The 17,467-nt window shown below is 44.0% G+C and overlaps 1 protein-coding gene across 1 annotated transcript in view; it reads left to right on the forward strand.

Annotated features, from left to right (window-relative positions):
* The window catches only part of BNIP3 (BCL2 interacting protein 3), a 92,511-nt gene that overhangs the window by 40,639 nt on the left and 34,405 nt on the right, over positions 1–17,467 (forward strand). The window lies entirely within an intron of this gene.

The raw sequence follows: 17,467 nt of genomic DNA on the forward strand, positions 1-17,467 counted from the left end.
AGCCACACACACAAAACCACACACACAATAACACACACATAATCACACAAACACACACCCAACCACAACACACACCCAACCACAACACACAACCAACCACAACCACACTCAACCACACACACACAACCACACAAAACCACACACACACACACCACCACACACACACACACACAACCACACACACAACCACACACAACCACAAACACACACACACAATAACACAAACACACAACCACACACACAACCACAAACACAAAACCACAACCACAACCACACACAACCACACACGACCACAACCACACACACCCAACCACACCCACACACAACCACACACACAAACACAACCACACACAATAACACAAACACACAACCACAATAACACAGAACCACACACACAACCACACACAAGCACACACAATAACAGAAACACACATCCACACACACAACCACAACTACACACGCAACCACAACACACACACTACTACACACACAATCACAACACCCACACACAGCCACACACACAACCACAAACCGTTTTCTGGCTGTCAGCATAAATACGCTGTCACCAAACACGAGGAACACCTTGGGAAAGTTTGTGAAGTCACCCCGACCTTGGAAACCCCTTGTTGTAGCGGAGTGTGTGCTGTACACATGGCAATACCTTGACACCGCGGACTGTTGCAAGGAATGCTTTGAGCCTCGGAGGCTGACAGACCTCAGTCTGTGCATTAGTTCACCCCGTCTTGGCACTGCATAAAAACAGGATGCCCACTGTCCAACATGAAGTGAGACATTGTGATCGGGGCTGGAGATGCTGTTTAGCAATCTGCTTAGAACATTGTGTTTCATTTAGGGCATTAAACATAAAGGAGCACTGGCAATGCTGATAAAATGGATTTCATTTTGAGTAGTGACTAAAACTTTTTTAAAAGCCTGCTGTACTGAAACAAGCATTTGCAATGCAATAGGTCTCGCATTTGCAAAAGTTTCAGCTATTGACATTGTTCATGACAATGCCTTTTTAATCTATTTTATAAAACAAACACATAAATAAATGGCATTATCATTTACAATGCCAATAGCTAGTGTTGCATTATTATTAACAATGCCAACTGCTCACACTTTTATAATGCGAGACCTATTGCATTGCAAATGCTTGTTCTAGTTGTGGGCATGCTGGGAACATAGAAAGTCAATCGACCTCCTCCAGGCCTCCAAATCTATTGTAGGTTGAAAGGCCATTCCAGTGTAAAAGAGTATTCTTTTGCCTCATGGGATGGGTGTTCCATGGGTGGTGCTGCACCAAGGACCAGTTATCCGCTTGGGTATGCAATTGGCGTGGGGGGTAAAAATAGGATAGCGGCCTTGGTATGACTAAAGAATCTTCACTAGTTGGCCAGGAACAGATATGGTGCGCCGTATGTGGGTCTTCAAAAGTTACAACTACACAGTCCCCTTGCTTAGATTTCTTGGTGGTGCCCACCCAGGGTATTCTACGGACCATCATTACTCGGCTTCTTTTGCCATTGGGAATCGGTCTGTTGACGTTAAGCCAGTGCATAGTTTTATTTTTCAATGACCAGTGGTTTTCGTGTTGGTCAGTGCCAATCACAGGGACGCCTGTCATCACGACCACATAGTCATTTGCCTCTGGTGGAAGGTCTATATAGCCTCCTCTAAAATTTTCTTTTGGACGAGGACCCTGGGTTTCGGCAGGCTGGGGTCTGGCGGATGCTACCAGGTTTGGATTTACTTTTCCAGGCTTAGAGTTCCGTGTGGGAATCTGCGGTTTGGTAGCCTGAGGTTTAGCGGTTATGGAAACTTGATCCACAGCCACAGTCCTCGGCTTAGGAACAGGCCTTACAGCAACAGGTACTGGTGGGGGGTGCTGCTCAGCTTGCAAAACAGGGGCTGGCGAAAGTGGGTCAGATAAGGACACGCCCTGGTTTTCGAGACTTCTCAGGCCAAGAGTGGCCAGAGCAATAATGCTCTTCTCCATCTCGAGTAGATTGTTTTCTATCCTAGACAATCTTAAGTCGAGTGGTGAGAGAAGTTTTTTTAATGTTTCCCAGACTTGATCTATAAATTCCTTATCATTCCTTCCCTGGTCTTGTACCTGCGCCCCCTCGTCTACTGGGGTGGTGTTGGCTGGACCCTCTCCCATACTTTGGCATACTGACTGTGTGCTCGAGGAACCCTCAGGTAAAGCATTACATGCCTGAGTGTTGGTCATTGTGAGCTGGCGGGAGACTGCGACCTTTGCCTTTATACGAGAGTAGGCTGAGCGTGATTGGCGTTTTCTTTTGGGTTGTGCACCACTAACACGGGAAGTAGTTGGGAATACTTGGGAAAGGGGATTAAGAGTGGGGGTCTGGGCGTGAGAAGGTGCAGCGAAACTTAGCTCTTCTGTAATGCGTGATTGTTCTAAGGGCGGAGTGAAGGTGGAAGTAATCGGGGGCTGGTGTAAATCAACCTGGGTGGTAATACTATTTGGGCGGGCAGGGCGTGCTGGAGTGACAGCAGAGGCTATATGTCCTAGGGATGATTTTTTCGAGAGGGCAATTACCTCGGACAGCCTACGTGCAGCTACCAATTCTAGGGATACCCGGGTTTGAAGTTTAGATATTTCTTCATCGATGGCTATATTTGTGCGGGTGATGAAGTCGTCCATAGGGCCACAGATTTGTGAACCACCTTTGGAGGCTTTGCTACGTGTCATCCTAGTACTCATGGTGCTTACGATGAGATCAGGGTCGTCACTCGACTTACTAACTAGGGAGCTTCAGTTTAAGCTAACCTGTCTCAGCACGATGATACAATAACAAGCAGGTTAGGAGCAATAAGGGGGGTGGGCCAGGGCCGTCCTCTGCCGTCCTCGAACGGCCTCAAATGGCCCGCTCTTAGCCCGGTCTTCGCCCCAGCCGTTGCCCCGCGCGCGTCCCGCGTGCGCGTTGTCCACACAAGCTATGAAGGAAAAACAAGAGGAAGGGGCGGGAAGAGGACCAGCTGCGGCCGATCCACGCCGCTAGGAATGCTGGTCCTCGCAGTCCCGCCTCCACCCCTGTTGACCAGATGACAGCTTGCAAGGGGCGCGTTGGTGCTCAAAGCACGTGAAGGGAGGCAGAAAGGATGTTCCCCAGAGAGAGTCTAAGCCTACGAGCGGCACCCGCGAAGCGGGGGCCGCGAGGCGTGGCGAAGTGGCCAGACAGCAACAACACAGGAACAGCGCTTCTTTGCAGGAAGGGTCCCAAGGCTCACTCACTCCACACAGATTTTAAAGAGGAGGAGGAGGGGGCGGGAAGAGGACCAGCTGCGGCCGATCCACGCCGCTAGGAATGCTGGTCCTCGCAGTCCCGCCTCTACCCCTGTTGACCAGATGACAGCTTGCAAGGGGCGCGTTGGTGCTCAAAGCACGTGAAGGGAGGCAGAAAGGATGTTCCCCAGAGAGAGTCTAAGCCTACGAGAGTTTAATTCTGGTTTGCCTCAATTTCTTTAGGAGACTTGAACTCCCAGTTGTAATACTATATCTTTACAGCATGCTATTGGGAGTTATCCATTTTAATTTGATACTAATTTGAATTAAACATTCCTAAACTTATCTACCGCTTCCTGGTCCTCATTGTGTAGCTAAATGTACTGAAGAATAGATGAAATTGAAGTTATGAATACAACCTCTCTCTCCCCCTAGTTAGACTAAAAAGGTCAATCGGAGGACGAAGATTACGTAAAGGGTGGGCCCAGAAAGTGGTGGATAATGAGCATAGCCCTGTGAATGGGCAGGAGCGAATTTAATACTATTGGTATGAGGCCTGCCAAACTGTCCCTAAATGACTTGTAGAAGTCTGCTGAGAACCTGTCGGGCTCTGGTGCCTTATTGTTTGAAAGTGATGATTTGGGCAGCTTTACCTCATCAACAGATAGGTCTAGTATGATCCTTGTGTCTGCATTTATTTTTGGGAAGACAATCTCCATGGATAAATATTTCTGTTGATAGTTTGGCACCCGTTTTCTTTAGAAATACTCAAAATGAACCAGAAGATGGCGCACCCAACAAAAAGTCCTCCATCCATGCTGAACTCCATCAGGGCTTACAATCATTTATATTCCTGTGTACATGCCTTCATAAAAGGTCCTTTTAATTGATTGATATTTCAGTGTTTTGCAGCACAATGGTCATTCACGCAGGCTGGGGTCAGAATATTCACCAACCTGGACTCCTGAATCAGTGTCCCGTCTCAGCTCCAATACATAAGCTCTCCATCTGCAAATCTCCTTATATCATCATGGTCTGAATGAAATACGTTGGCTGTAATCCATCGCTGTTGTTATGAATAGGCAACAAAGAATTTTCGAATAAAGGAGAAAATCCATATAGAACAAATGATGGAGGACTTTTCGTTGGATGTACCTTCTAGTGGTTTATTTTTAGATGTATATTTGTTTGCAATTTAAATACTCTTCCCATCCATTGTTGCGTTGAAACTTTTTGAACTTTTGATGCTAGATATTAACTGAGGTAAGTTTGCTCCCTCCTGTGAGCTATAATGCACCTTGTCTGCTTTAGTTCCCTGGAAGTGTTGTGAACCTGAAACTGTAATTGGTAGAACCATCAATGCAACACTTATTGTTAGCCAAGGTTTTTTGTAACAAGAACTTACCTTCCAAAACTACACAATAGTATCCTACCAATGTCTGTCTACACCTCTGTTGTTCCTCTACCTGGTTCATTCCCAACACACATCGTCACTCCCACTCGTCGAGGCACTAAAACGTGCTTTGAGCTTGAACCCCATCTTCACCCACGTACATTGATTATAATCAGTGCATGGGATTTAAATTCTTCCTTTTTAAAATATTTCTGTTATGTAGACCACTTACACGCCCTTAACAAAGAGTGCACGCTTTTTTACCCTGTGTCCATTATCTATAGTGATATGCCAGTTCCGCAAAACCGGCTAATTTACGGTAATAAAGGATCGGTGTTGATTGATATGCCAGGTGTGTCTGTAAACATTTGCTACTTAAGTTCCATCTGAGTTCTGATTCTCACCTTCTCTTTCTTTCTCCGTTTAGCGCATGTGTCGTTAATTATCACATTACAATCCCTTGACACCAAGTCCTGCGGGAATTACAAGTAGAGCAGATCACTGTGACCAGATTGGTAGTTATCTTGGAAAGATAAGAAGATCTCCCAGAGCACTGAAATCAGTATATAGGATAAAAGTAAAAAGGCAGTAAAATAAAAATCTCTAAACTTGATGGAGCGAGATACTGTTGATAAAAAATAATTTATCCTTACACTCTTGAAATGAATCACCAAAGTCTGTAGACCAAGGCCTCTTACTTTTTTAGGTCTCGGCTCTAGACGGCGCGCATGCGCTATCTCGAACAGAGACATGGTGTATCTACTGCTGTGGTCTTCAACCCGCCCACAGGTTTCCCATTGGTGGCACCATTGTCACTCCATTTGTCTTCCTCCGCATTTGTTAAGGCATGCATATGTCATGCCTTTTACCGAAGTTTAGCCCTCCCATAGCAATTGGCCTCACTTTCATGAGTGCTGGTTACGGTGCACTTTTTTCCCGATGTCCTTCACTTAACCTTCACCTTGATTTGTCCTTCACTTCACCTTCACTTATATCGGACTTCCCCCACTACTGTGCGTCTCGTCCTCGCTGAGTCACCCACCCTGGGATTGCACCACTTTACCTGGGACTCCCTCTCATTATGTTTATTACACATGCAGAGGCATTTAGAACGAGACTGTGTTTTAACTACAAGCTTAGGATCACATTAAGCGAAGAGGTGATTGAGGACTATCTTTGGATGAATTCAGCATTACTGAGGTTTAGTAGTAATCTTCTGTACTATAGAAAGGCATTTCTGGGATTTAAATTGTTATATGTATTTAATAAAATAATTTAATCAATATTCGGGACTTTCAATTCTAAGTGTCATATTTCAAACTGTGTTTCAAAAAGTGAGCAAAGCTGCTCAATAATGGCTCCTCCCTTCCTTTCTCTAGTTGCTGTAACGGGCACAGTGACATTTCAAAATGGTGGCCACGCCAGCCACACCGCGGAAAGACTAATTTAATTTCGATACTTCTCATTGAGTTATACATGACCCCATGCCTCAGCTCCCAGCCTGTCAGCTGACGCAGCACAGGGGCGTACTTTGGGGGTGTGCAGCAGTTGCAGAAGAGGCGGAGCCCAACAGCTGTTTCTTCTTACCATGGCTACCATGCACTGCCTCTGCTATACAGGCTGCAAATTCTTTTTCCACAGAATCGTGCTGGCAACCCTAAGCGGAATGCCCATGAAGATTTGGAGAATCAGGGCCAAAGAGGAGAGCCGAGGCATCTAAGGTACAACAGCAGCGCCTGTAGCACAGAGGCACATATGCAACAGGAGGTCGCGTGTGCTGCAAAGGGCGCAGGAGGAGGTTCAATATCTACCCATGTAATGAGTCTGGGCTGTGTTAGAGTTGTTTGTCAGCGCAAATTAATATATTATGCACTATGTTTTACATCTACTGAGCTAGTGGTTAGTACAAACCTCGTGGAACAAGCAAAAAACCTGCTAATGGGTGTTATTAACATTTCACAATCCAACTTTTGGAATCTGGGATTGTATGGTGCTGCAGAGGCAGCATCAGTATGTTTTCATAACTGTTTTTACGCACTTTTGAAGTGTGCTGTCTTTCTTAGAGGTACATATGGTTGGTATAAATATTTCAGGATGCAACTTTTAACCTAATAGAACTATGATGTTTGCTATGCTTAAAAGTTTCATATTAAATATGTTCTTAAAAGTTTCATATTAAATATGTTCTTAATCATTATGTGCCAAGAAGGTGCATTCGCAGTGGAGCAGGCCTGGGCATAGTTTGCGGAGTTTTGCTACGAGGAACTCCGCGAAGGTACAAAAAAACTCTGCAAAAGTTCCACGAGTGGCGGAGTGCAGTTCGAACTGCAGTTTGTGCTGGTATTCCTGCCGCTCGGGTAGAAATTCTACCCGAGCGGCAGCTCTCGCTCACAAACTTAGCGTTCGCGATCTTACCATTCGCGATCGCGAGTGGGGAAAAATCTCTGCTGCATATCGCGAAGTGGAGTTCTCTGCACTCCACGAGCGCCGCGGAGTGCAGAAAACTCCACAAACTAATCAAAGTTCACTGCCCAGGTCTACTGTGGAACAGGTCTGATTTACTCCTCTGAAAGCATGTAAACTTTTGAGTGTTCTGCTTTGCATCATTGAACAAACATTTTGCAAGCCCTGGCTTTTCTGTCTATGTTCTAGCTTTAACTTATGAGAAAGCATGCTGTGTTTTATGGTAAAAAAAAAGAAAATTGCCTTTTCTCAGATTTCGTTTTTTGACCATTGGGGGCTTTAATATTTGTTGTGCCAAAATGTTTTTGTTTTGTATAGCCTAATGTGTCAGCTTTGATTGTGGATTTGTATCCTATTTGGCACAGTTTGTTTTTGCTTTTAAGAGTTGTCCCGATAAAAACGTTAATTAGCAAAGCAGCCTTTGTTGACCTGGGAGGATAGAGCACGTGAAGCTACTGTTCTAGTTAGCAACCAGTAGCATTCCCCTGTAAAGTGGGGGAAAGGTTACTCTAGTACACAGCACCAAACCCCTCATGACTTTGCTCCTCCTCGACGTGGCTACTGTGCCCCAGCCTGCATAGTTTATGCGCTGTTGAACAGGGCCAAAACAAAGAAGGAGGGGCTGGGGTTTTTGAGAGGTCTGCACACGGGTCTCGCCAGTGGTGAAAAAATAAATAGAGTGTACTGTTCCAAGCAGGGCACCATCTCCTTGAATCAGCATATGAATTATTCTGATGCCATGCCAGGACGAAGGCACATCCACTAGTGGGCAGTGCACTGAGCTGTACAGTGGTTCAATTTTTAAAGGCATGATGCAGCTGCTGTCTCTGAAGGAGGAACCTCACAGCAGATGTTGATTTCTTGCATTTCACTAAATGCCATACAGTTCCACGCCACACAATTCAACTCCACGGGTTTCCAATCCACACCACATATTTCGACAGAGAAACACATAATTCAACTCACAAGCACAAATACAGATCGCACCACATACATCCAATCCACACAACATATTTCCATATCATGCCACAAAATGTAACAGCACAACACATAATTAAACTACACTACATACCGCTCCACAAAATAGCAATCCACATAATTATACTGCATGACACACAATCCCAGTACACTCAAAACCACATAATTGCTATTCACAGATTTCTGCTGCACACCATGCCACACAATTCCACTACGCATAGCTTCACTCAACACCACACAATTCCACAACAAACAATACAGCCCAACCCACATAATTCCACCACACACACAGCCCACTCCATAACACATAGCTTAAAGTCATTCACAATGCCAATAGCTCTCGAATTGCCGAGACTGATTGGCTATGCCTATGCTTGTTTTGTAATGTGGAGAGGATCCTCGGCTGGCCTTGCAGCTGAGACTGCCCTGATTGTTCAAGTTGTTGGTTTTTTTAATTTCTATGCTCTCTATGGATTTATCTAGATGTGACCTTGCTGCCCAAGATACCATTAGGTAAACATGCACATTACCCCAGGTATTTTTTGTGTATCATTGTTAACGAAATCCGAGATTTATTTGTATAACCCAGTGTAGCAGATAGTTTATTTACATCTGTCCTTGAGTTTCATTAAACTGCAAACGCACATTTCGCTCTGTTTTGTTCTGCTTTTTCAAAGTTGAATAACAAAAGAGACCAAAAGAGATATGCTGTGAACATTTATGCATTATTATCTTATACTGTCAAGTGAGGTACTGATAAAACAGTGAATATGAAGTTACTAACATGCCTATATAAGCCTCTGCTGTGGGATATATCACAGAGTTTGTTTCTTTTCTATCAAAGTGGAAATGACAATATTTGCAGTAAGGGTTTTCACCCCAAAAGATTTTTCATCAATAAAAAAGTGCCTTGTGGGTAAAGAATAAGATGTACGGATTAGCTTGATTCTGTATAAGCAATTCATGCTTTGTCTACATAAAGCCAGTTTATTATAGAAAGACTTTCTGTTACTACCAAACTAAGGGATAGAGGCTCATTTTTATTTTTTCGGTCTCAATTACAAGACATGCGCTGTCTGATGAAAGACATATTGTGGGCTTACCAAGAACATGCAGGTTGTTGGAGCCCGCCCGTTGCTTTACCTTTTGTTGGCTTTCCTTCCAATCACTCTCATTTGCCTGCTTCTTATCCTTTCCTAGCTTGTCAATCTTGTGGTTGTACTGTCATGAAGCATAGTCTCTTTACCATATATTTTCTTTTCCTGTTTTCTTGACTTCTACTGCTTGCTTTTCATACACAATTTTTTTCTTTTGGGTAAAGCACCCAATGGGAGTGTGCGTGTTTTTCCAGCTCTCTCTCTTATGTATGTCTCTGTCTCTGCACTCCATGTTGCTGTCTGTTGCCCTTGTGCTTCTACCCTGCCCGCCTTCCCCATGTTGGTCCACAGTTGCGTCTGTTTCCCACCCTCTGTGTTTCTTCCCCCAGCTCCTCTTGTCTGTTGCTTCTCCTCGCCACCCCGACCTCTGTGTTGCTGTTATCTAGACAGAGGCGGCTGGTAACATTTGAAAGTGGTGAGGCGTAAAACAATTGTCGTACAGCACTGTAGCGAGCGAACCTGAACCATCTATGGGGGGGATTGAGGGGGTTCTCCCCCCTAGAACATTTTGAAAAAAGAGTGGGCAAATGCTGCATTTTCAAGCAAATTTGAGAAAGCAGGAAGGTTAATAAAGCAATTGTGAATCTGTTCTAACAAACACAGTGACTGGCAAAACTGTCTATCGCTTGTTCTGCTGACATACTAGTCGCGCAAAAAGAAACCAATATGCTATTGGGTGTAAGGTTAGGTTTGTGCCTAAAACAAGAATATAATCATGCACACATTGACACATGCCTCAGTGATTTACGGCACAAAAAGGGCGGGTGCACACACTGCCAACCCTTTCAACAATGCACAAAGTCCACACAATGCCTCCCCCCTGCATTTGCCCTGCGCCTCGTGACATCACAGTGATGTTAAATCAATAGCGTTCCATTCACAGGATTCTGCTTCTGCTTATGAGCAGAAAAACACTCCACACATTTTTAGGGCCGGCCTTGAAAATAAGCGCTAGTTGTCACACCAGACTATTATTTTTCAAGCAAATTAAACATGAGTAGAGGTTTTGGTCTGTGGACTTTGCTCCCACCCACCACAATATACTGCCTAGGTTAACCCACTAGCTCCCCTCACTTTGACTGACTGCACAAAGGCTCTGCAAATCATTTGAATTCGCCTAAAAACAGTCTTATGTGACGAAATTGGCTTAAAGTATATTATTTTGTTTATATTAACCTTAAATACCAGCTGTGTATTTTTCCTGTGCATGTGGTGCCCAATTAGATGCCATTTGCTTGCAATAAATAAAATATAGAAAAATACCCACTGCACCTGCTTGCGAAGGCCTGACGTATTAGCTTTGCCCGTGTGTGCAATGTATGTCCTCAGCTGTGTCAAACACTTTATAATTTTTGCATTTCGAAAAGGGCATTAGAGAGGGATATGTGTCATGTCTGAGATGCCGGATGGGCTCTCCTTTAGCTCAAAACTGATTGACGGAACTAGGGCTGGCCCTGGGCCATACATTCGGCTATAGCCTAGTGCAGCTCCCCCACAATATGTACCTGATCACTGGGATCCATCTCAAAGAGACTGCTCTGCCATCATGCCAAGACACTTCCATGCTGGAACTTGATGAGGGTCGAGTGCATGACACCCATTTGCCAACCTGCCTTGGGTAGATGAGATTGTGCACCTTCTGACCTCTGAAGATATCACCGTGTTGACAGTTTACCCCACCCTAAACCTCTAAATAACCTCCTATTTGCTGCGGAGACAGTAGGGGACAGGGCAAGACGTGACACTGCACAACGAGAATAGGGCTCGCACAGTCTGGTTTGCATTTGCTGTCTCTGCCATCATGACCCCTTAGGTCAGCAGTGGCAACATCCTGAAAGAAGTTCATGGTCGTGTAAGCCTGATCTTTCTCTGGGAGTCTTGCCACTCTGACCCCACACTGTTTCTTACTATTTAGGAATCCATACCATGGTGGGGGGGTAAATTATCAGCTGCTGTTCCACCCAACAAGTTTTCATGGCTGCTTTTGGTTCACTTTCACTGGGTTACTGTGCTGTTTCTGAACACAAGGAGTCCCCGTGAAAAGGTAGTCACTGGCCTGCCACCACTGTGCTGTTGGTCACCCTGTCAGAGGTATCATGGCCATCATCAGGACTATGGGGTTATGAGGCCGGTGATTTATAACCCCTGGTATGATGTGCTGATGGCCATTTCCATGTTTACAATTTGCTGTTTGACATTACCCTTTAGAAGATAGTGTGCTGTTTGTCACCCATCCAGAGTTATGGTGTTTTAGGTCATTACTTTTATTGTTCATGTGAGCTATTGGTCACCTCTCCTACAGCTTTACTACGATTTAAGTCCCTCATCGTGGAATTACTGTGCTGTTGTATACCAGCCTCTATGGTGTTGCTGTGCTATCTGTTCATACTGCCATGAGCCACATGTATGTCAGAGACCAGACTGTGCCAGTAGTCGCCCTGCTCCTCCATGCAGTTTCGGCACAGTGGACTTTCCCAAGAACTGCTGATGAACGTACTATATCAATGTACTGTTTTCAAGGAGAAGCTGCTATTATGCTAATCCAGACGTTGCATATCTTCTCCCAGCTGCGCCCTCAGTGCTCCTTCCTCCCACCCCAGACCTCCTGGTTGCTCCTCCCCAATCAGCGCCCTATGTGTCGCTTCTCTCACCCACCCAATCCAACTCATTATAAAAATAAAACTCTCATCATTTAGGCATGCGCATGCGGGGGGCCATGCCTACAAATGATGCAATCGCTGCTTCATGGCACCTTTTTAATGTATTTCCTTTATCTGTGCTGCACAGCATCAGTGTTGCCATGCAGCATGGCTATAAATACATCGGCAAGGGCAATAGTTCCCAAAGGCCAGGCCTATTGCCTTTGCCAATGCTTCTTCATATCAAGCCAGATTGAACCACTGCACAACATTTTCGGATGATGTGCTTTCAATGAAAGCAAGTTCTTCCTTCCAGTTGTGCCTAAAGATACCTCTAGTCTAATATTTCAAAATCTGATTCTTTTTAAGCAATAGGAGAAACAGTTGCAAGGAAACTTTAGTGAACTGGAATGTGTGTTTCACTCACTTGAAAACAAAACCTAGATATTACACCAGTGGAGGACCTGTTGCGTTAAAGTTACATTCTAGAGGCCCTGGGGGAGAGAATTGCTCCTGTGTAAACGTGTGTTTATTTATCCCCGGCAGCACTGGATTCTGTTTCCGAGCTTGGAACAAAGGGTGTTCACAAGGTCTCGCGTGCGAGCTGGTTACCTTTCTAGAAATTCATTACACTTGCGCCATCTTGTGGCACCTCCTTCACAACATTCATTTTTTTTTCATTTTAGCATCACTGTTTCACCTCCTTAGAACCCAGCCTGCTGTAATAGTCATCTGCACAGTACATTAATCGTTCTGCTTTATGTTTGCTGGGTTCGGTAAAGCCATCGCTTCTCTAGTGATGCGCATTTTGCTTAAACTCGTCAGCTTCTCTACTTTGCATTTATTCCAGAGGAAGGAATAGCGCCAACTCCACCTTCCAATCGTAGTAAGCCTTTCATCTACGCAGTCTATAGCCGTTATTTATTTTACTACAAGTGTTGTTTACTTATTGATAACGGTCTGCACATACCTGCACTCGACATGTTATCGCTGCAAGATACTGACTGCTGTTGGAATGCTAGGCTAAACTCAATCCTCTGACCTCACCCGGATTTCCATAGCGCTTCATGGTAGTAAATGATGCATATAAACAATTACTCAATTTATTGTTATCAATTTATTGTTATCAATTTATCGCACTCCAGGTGGTTCGAAGGCTCAGCTGGGATTTGATCTCATGGCTTGCCCCTTCCTTACCAGACTGTAAATGTGATAAATATTTACCTGTGTAAACTATTTCTTCGCCATCCCATGAGTCTATTTTACAGCTGGAGAAGAGTGCATGATGGTGCCTGTGTATAGTGTGACTGCACACTTACGAGTGATCTTGAAAAGTAGGGATTCAAATATATGGCAGAGCGATAAATTACACAAAAATCAGAAGGCGCCCACCGAATTGGAGTCACTGTCCTGACTATTAGCACCCTGGTTACGCTCGCTCTGCATGTAACCAGAATACTTTGAGCTATATTTCCAGCTTTCTGAAACAACAGTTTCACAGGTAGGATAAGCGAATGCAGCAGAGGCTGTGCACATACATAGAAAAATATATTGTTGTGGCTGGTAGTCCTCTTCATGTATTAATGGCACTATTCCTTGCTAGGGCCTGTTAGGTCTCAATTTAAACATGAGCCCAACCCTTGGTAGTTGTAGCACAGAGCAGCCAGGCTTAACTCAGGAAGCATTTATCAGTACCAAAATAGTTAAAAAGTAGAAACCACAGCACAATAAAAAATCACTCTCCAATTTATAAAAATAGAGAACATTTTAATGAGCAAATGGACACCAAAACAACAAACATCTGATGTAGGAAACCGGAAATATGAATTTCAAAGTTTTAGTTGTCTATAGTGCCAAAAAACTTAAATCGACTACCATGGATACGTGGCTGCTCTAGTCTGAGTCAAAGTCAAAAGTTAAGGTTGAGCATGATGGAGCACAGGTTGGATACAGGGGCTATGTTCATCCTGGTAGAAAGTTTACCTTCTGGCTTAGTCTTTTTTCTAGAGAAACAACATCAAGGTCGTCAGCTGGTCTAGGTGCTAGCTGGATCATCAAAAGTGGCTGGCTGAAGTGCAGGAGCTTGGTGGGAGTCTCCGCTCCCGCAGGAAGTTCAGGGCTCTCGACATGGATAGCTGGAAATCTCCAAGCAAACGAAGTTCGGGCCCAAGAATGTTTCCTCGTCATTGAGGTGCTGCTCAGTGGTAAAATCTTCTACTTTCTGACTTAAAAAAAACTTTTCGGGAAGTCAAGGTCCATTCAGCAGGTCAAAACATCAAGTTGAGTCTGACTGGCAGTACAACGTCCGTGGCTGAGCTCTGCCGCCATCCGGGTGGTAGCCTCTGGTTCTTTTGCAGACATTTCTGAAAAAGTTTATAAGTGTCCAGTCTTGCAATTTTGGAGGAGGAAAAGGTACACTCTAGCCAGCCGCCTAGGGTCCAGGACCTTTTGGGCACCACTTAAGGGGTTATGACTCAACCTCGAAGAAGCCACTGGCAGGGTCCAGGGCAAATAAAGTTGGAACTGGTTAGCTGCAATCAGCAGAGATTTATGCCTCTTGCAGCTTTTTTTTGTCTGAAGCTGGACAGGAGGCTAACCAACTCTTCTGATTCCACTGTTTTGTCATGAATACAGGTGGGGAGTAGGTCCAGCCTTTGAGGTGTTTCCCCACTGGTTCAACAGCAGATGCAGTCCTTCTCTCATTGGCAGGTCCAGAGGTGATCTGAAGATGGTATTGAGGGCGCCACTTGTATGCCCAATGCCAGCCTACAGTATTGGGGGGTGGCAATCCTTGCAACTCCCTTACAAATAGAATGAAAGATTTCAGGGATGTCCATATCCACTATTGCAGCACTTACAGTGGGTTTTACTGTAGCCTATCCCACAGTGCCCCTCTCTACCTAAAACCAACATGGCAGAACCTTGCATTATGCAGAGCTCTGGGCCCTGAGGTGTGTCCAGGGGAATGAGAAGACTCCCTGTGCAAAACAGTTACGAAACCAGTTTCCCCCCCACTGTGATTGGTGCCTCTCTGGCTACTTGGACAATGACAGGGCTATGCGTAGGTGTGAGCTACATCTGCCTGCAACACGAGATGCCCCTTTGAAGCTTGTACAGTTGGTGGGCACCTCTCCCCAGCCAAGGTCTTTTATTCTGTTTCCTTTGAGCCATTTGCACCTCCTTGCTGGGGGGCAGTAGTCTGCCAGGTATCAATTGGGGATGAACTCTGAGAAGGCTAATAGAGCCTTTAGGCATGAAAACGCCAACTTTTTAAAGTGCACTTTTTTAAAAATAGTAATGTAAAATCTGACTATCATTAGATTGTTTTTTTTTTTTTTAGTTAACTCTAAATTATGTTTTTAGGGGTCAGAGCACATGCACTGGGGTCTGGTTAGCAGGGTCCGACAGTGCAGAGTTCAAAAACCAACAGCACCAGTTAAAACCGAAATGGGGGTGATCATGCTTTTTCTTACAATGGTTAGAAGTGAATTCACATTTAATCACTTTTCTACCATGTATCATTCTGGTATGTATGGTGCTCAAAATCATCTGCCTCTGCTTTCAACGGCTATGCAGAGCCAGAGGAGTAATGGCGCAAATAAATCAAAAAACTGGCCTCAAATCACCCAACCCACCACCCTCTGTGCCATCCCACCACCTCCTCTTCCAGAACTGTACTGTGTGCCCTTTGAGAGTACAAAGCCAGCACATCACTGAGGGGCTCTCTGAGAGGTTTGTCAGCACAGCCTGGAATCCTTTGATGTTGCAAAAGTGGGTTTTAAATTTTGTTACCCACTATTGCCACATTATAGTAGATTTAGAAGCTGGAGTACATGCTAGTGGCTCTCAGTGAGAGTCATACGTCAGAAGCCTAATAAAACATTGTAAAATATATACTGCGACCCTTGAATCAATTATTCAACTATATGGCAGAAAAATTAAATAATGTTACATTTAGCTTAGAAAAAAACGAAATCTAGTCTTCTGCTGAATTTAAACTCGTAACCTGCTGATTATTACTGTGTTTATGACCACCCACCAATGGCAAGCCCAAGTGCTGGCCTGACCAATAAGTGATTGTTCCTTTCATTGTTGTCCCAGTAATTATTGCACACAGAAGAAAAAGAAAAGTCAGCACTCTCATGAGCCTGGCCCTCATTACATCATGTGATTCTCAAAGCCACCATGATTAGACTGCAGAGCTTGACTCCAGGGTGCGCGAGGCAGGAACCACAAAGCTCCCACAGCCGGAAGGCAATCACGCTGACTCTAGGGGGAAACATATTAAGATATGTGTGGAGACAGTGTGGCGGGAGGCTTGAGGTTGAGGAAAAAAAGAAGTGAAGAGAGTGTTTTTTTTCTTTAGTGTTCAAATGTTTTATTGTGTCTGGATAAAAAGAAATAGAGTTACAGAGCAACACCGATACATAACAATCAGAAAATTATGTATACAGTACAGAATTAAGAAGTTAAAAAGAATTATGTGACAAGCAATACCTGGACTGGGATGAAAAAGCTAGAATATTATCATATAAAACTGATCAGTTAAATATCATGACAAATAACAGGTATTTCAAATTCATTCAATATTAAGATGGGACAGATGGAAAATCCTCATATGTCACAGTAAAGTCATGTATGATGAAACGTGTATCGCTTGGTAAATAAAATGTTTTTTTCTTTAAGTGAGCTGAATGGGTAGAGACAAAGCTATGGATGAGCGGGGCAAAGGCAGAGGGTGTCAAACTAATGGGGAGAGTGAGGGACAGGAAACAGATGAATGGGGAGGCGGAACATGTGGGTTAGAGGACAAGAAAACATGCACTTCCAGAGTGCAAAGAGTAAAATGAAACGCTCTATGAACGGCAGGAAGATCAGCAGTAGAGGTATACTAGTCACCCAATCAGAACACTGTGAGACTGAGAAGATCCTGAGTGTTGGCACACATATGAATAGGGCGGGAAAAGAGCCATCAGGTTAGGAATGGGCAAGGTAGGTAACCAAGAAAGCCATCCAATCAAGATGAAGCAGCTAACCTGAAGCTCTCTATAAGTACATAGGAAACAATAAGTCTGGGCAGCAGACAGCTAAAGCAGTTGTATTCCCAAGAACTAAAAATGAGTGTTTATGTGCCTGGAAAAGTATGCAAGAAATGGATTTGAGCCTTGCATGGAGGATATGTTTATTTGTATTCCATGCAAGTTGAATTGAATCATGTATATTTTTTTCTTGTGGGGTTGTTGCACTTCAGAAAGTCTACAGATTTATTTTCAGCTTTGCGCATTGTTAACCCATTTAAAATATAAGATCTATACTGGTCTAGTAATTATAACTTAGTTATTATTTTTCTTTTTTCCTATTAAAATATTTTTTAGTTGAAAACCTCAGATTTACGCTTTGAGGACCTGTGGATCTTGGAATCTCTATACTAGTGTTAGATATACTTAATGTGGTCCACTCAAGCATTGATATGGAAACCTTAGATTCCCTCAATCTCATAATATTGATAAAACGTTATCGGTGCATTGGTTAAATTTCCTGATAAGCATAGGCTGTGAGACTACATTCATAGGTGCAGTCCCAC

This window comes from Triturus cristatus, chromosome 1_2 (assembly GCF_964204655.1).
Source record: "Triturus cristatus chromosome 1_2, aTriCri1.1, whole genome shotgun sequence".
Classification (NCBI taxonomy): domain Eukaryota; kingdom Metazoa; phylum Chordata; class Amphibia; order Caudata; family Salamandridae; genus Triturus; species Triturus cristatus.